Raw genomic sequence first — 3544 nt, 5'->3', positions numbered from 1 at the left:
CATCAGCCTTTCCTTCCAAAACCTAACCAGGCCCCCTTCCTCCCTCTTCCTCTCTTTCTTCCACTTCCCTTACCTTCCCTCCACCTCCTTCCCTCCACGGACGAATAGAACTATTGACCCAGCTGTTGTGACGTCACGGTTACGTCACGGGTACTGGGGAGGCAAGGGACATGGGGAGGGAGAAAGGGGGATTGGAATAAATGAATGCTGAAGGGACGTGAATACAAGAGTAGTGAGTTAAGGAGGAAGGTGACGACAAAAGCTGCAGGTAAGTGTGTGTGTGTGTGTGTGTGTGTGTGTGTGTGTGTGTGTGTGTGTGTGTGTGTGTGTGTGTGTGTGTGTGTGTGTGTGTGTGTGTGCGTGTGCGTGTGCGTGTGTGCTCGTGAATATGAAAGGTTGTATGGTGCCATGTATGTACGAGAGAGAGAGAGAGAGAGAGAGAGAGAGAGAGAGAGAGAGAGAGAGAGAGAGAGAGAGAGAGAGAGAGAGAGAGAGAGAGAGAGAGAGAGAGAGAGAGAGAGAGAGAGAGAGAAAACGATACCACCTGCTTCTGAATCCTGATAAATTCTCTCTCTCTCTCTCTCTCTCTCTCTCTCTCTCTCTCTCTCTCTCTCTCTCTCTCTCTCTCTCTCTCTACTCCTACGATGCAAAAAAATATGGAAATGTCACTTTTTCGTCAAAGATAACACGCGGCGACACTGCAAATCTTTCGACGCACACAGCTGCAGTGGAATACATGGAACAGGATACGGAGAAAATGTTTTATGTATGTAGGCAAAATGTTGTAGGCCCGCAGAGGTCATGAGTGCTAGCATAAATGGGTTAAAGATGCACAGTGGCCAGAACAGGTAAGGACAGGTAAGGACAGGTAAGGTATGGTAAGATTTTGTTCTGGTATTGTAAGTGAGATGAGGTAATGACAGTAGTGGTTTTATAAATATGTTGGTTTGTTAGTTTTTTTTTCCTTTTTTGCTTCGTGTGTGTGTGTGTGTGTGTGTGTGTGTGTGTGTGTTGGTGGTGATGAGGAGAGGGGAAGATGTGGTGTAGAAATTACGTAAGTCTAGATTTGAAGATTTATGCAAGTGTTTTGGTTAGTTAGAAAGGGTTATTTATTTATTTATTTATTTACTTTTTTTTTTTGTATGTGTGTGTGAGTGTGTTGGTGATGATGAGAGGGTGGAGGTGCGGTGTTTAAGTGTATTTACGTCAACACTTGTAGAAGGTAAGTCTAGATCTGAGATTTGAAGTGTTGCTATCCACTAATTATGCTCTATTTATTTTATTCTCACTGAAGAAGATGAGAACACAAAGAAAATTATAAAGGTGATGAAAAAGTAATAATCCACTCTCTCTCTCTCTCTCTCTCTCTCTCTCTCTCTCTCTCTCTCTCTCTCTCTCTCTCTCTCTCACCAAAGGGGCGAGCCTTGAGTTACGCGTCTCGTCAGCCAATCACAGACCAAGGCGAGCAGATTACTCGTGACGTCATGCAGAGTGACGCAAGTATTGTTTACAAATATTTGTCCGTCAGCTGATAAGACCAAAGCACGTGGTCTGCTGGTAACGGGTGTCCCTTTGAGCTTCAGCCGGTGTGTATATATGTGTGTGTGTTTAATAGTATCAGTAGTATTAGTAAATTCTCACAAACTAAGCTGCTGAAGACTAACAAACATAACAAACGCACGCTTTACAGAGACACGTGCACAAAAAAAATAAATGAGAAAAAGAGGGAGGAGGAAAAAAGACTTAAATACATCTATGTAAATGACTCGCGGACACAGTGACTCAGGTACAGGTCAGTGTTTGGTGTTTGGAGTACTTGAGTGAGGAGAGCAAGAGAGAGGGAGAGGGAGAGAGAGAGGGCGGGAGCAGCTTACTCGTACAGTGTGCAGTCTGACTAAGAGGAGAGGGGATGATGGGGCAGCTTTATGGGGAGTGGGTGTGAATGATGCAACTGTGTATGGGGTGACGCAGGTGTAGTAAACAGTGGAGAGAGGTAGTGATGATGGGAGAAGGATATAGGGAGGGGCTGAAGGGGTATGGTTGGGGGTCAATTGTTGCATCATTCTCCCGTACACCGCCTCCTCTGCTTCCCCTTCAAGGTAGCAACGGAAGGCGGATGTTTTGGCGAAACTGACTCACTGCTTGTTATTTAAGTTTTCATAAACGTAACGCCGCGATGTTTGACGTGTTTTGCGGCCTGGAGATCATCGAGGGGGCGGGGGGGGGGGGGGCAGGGTGATGGGCGAAGAAATGAGAACAAGAGATCGAGGTGTGAGGTGAAGCTTAGATTATCCAGATTATCACCATCTTAGCACCGGGGATCGTGACGGAGGTAGCTGGCACCGGTACGCACTCCTGGTGGCACCCTGACGGACGGAGAGGTTCAAGGACAGAGCTAGCGGCGTCATTCACATCCTCCCTTATATCTGCGTCTCTCGGGAGCAGTTTAGGGGGGCGAGGAAACGCAGCAGCCCCGCCCCGTCCGGCCTGTGTGCTGAAGGAGGCCACGTGTAGGGAATGAAGGAGGATGAGGATGGATGGAATAGGGGTAGGTGCCAAACTACGTTGTGCCGCGCCCTGCCACTCACAGCATCGACACCCGCGTCCAGATTAGTGCCAAATGAGGTCAGTTTCTCTCTCTCTCTCTCTCTCCTCTCTCTCTCTCTCTCTCTCTCTCTCTCTCTTGATGCTACTGCCAAATCATATCAAATTCTCTCGACGTTGATTGGATGGAAGACTTTTGTCCGTTCCATACGTCATGACTTTTGCTTCTCCTTTCAGGTTTTATATTCTTTCCCGCGCTGCTGTCATACAGATCATGAGTCTCTGTCGTCAGGTATTTTCCTCCAAACTGGGGTGTTTTGTAAATTCAGTAACCTTTGGCCTTATTAGATGAAGAGATGGAACGTTTGACTGAAATAATTATAATTCAAATATAAAAGTAGAAAAGAGAATAGATTGCCATGTGTATAATTGATGGTTTCTCTCAATTTGACTTATGTTTTGATACACGGCTTTGTTTTTTTTCTGTCTAAGCCAGCAAGATGCAGAGTCCAGGAGATATGAACACCTTGGAAAAATTTACTACGTACATTCAACACGTGTAGAGTGAAAGACAACTATCATTCAAAGCAGACGATTGAAACAAGACTTGAATAAATCCTCTTCTAACTGTCACAAAAAAAAAAAAAACAAGAGATGCTAGAAGATATAGAAGTAAGACAAAGAATCGATAGAGAACAACGATTTTTAGATTTGTTATTGGTGTAAAGGCAAGGGGCCAACTCTTTTAATCAACAGACAAGTAAAAGATACAAGAAGACACAAAGGAAGGTAAAACACAAAAATCAATGACAGTAAGAATTCTCAACTTTGTGACTAGAGTAAGAGAGAAAACAGTGAAGGCGTCAGGACACAAGGCAGAAGGGAGGGGCAGGAACGGAGTGGGTGGGAAGGTGGTGGGGAGGATCAAAGAACTATATCCTGAGTCTCCCGCAGCTGAGACACTTAGACTGACCTTAGAGTGACGAAGGCGAAGGTTGAC

Source organism: Scylla paramamosain, chromosome 24 (genome assembly GCF_035594125.1).
Source record: "Scylla paramamosain isolate STU-SP2022 chromosome 24, ASM3559412v1, whole genome shotgun sequence".
NCBI lineage: Eukaryota > Metazoa > Arthropoda > Malacostraca > Decapoda > Portunidae > Scylla > Scylla paramamosain.
The sequence above is the reverse complement of the archived record's forward strand: the minus strand, read 5'-3'. Positions refer to the sequence as shown.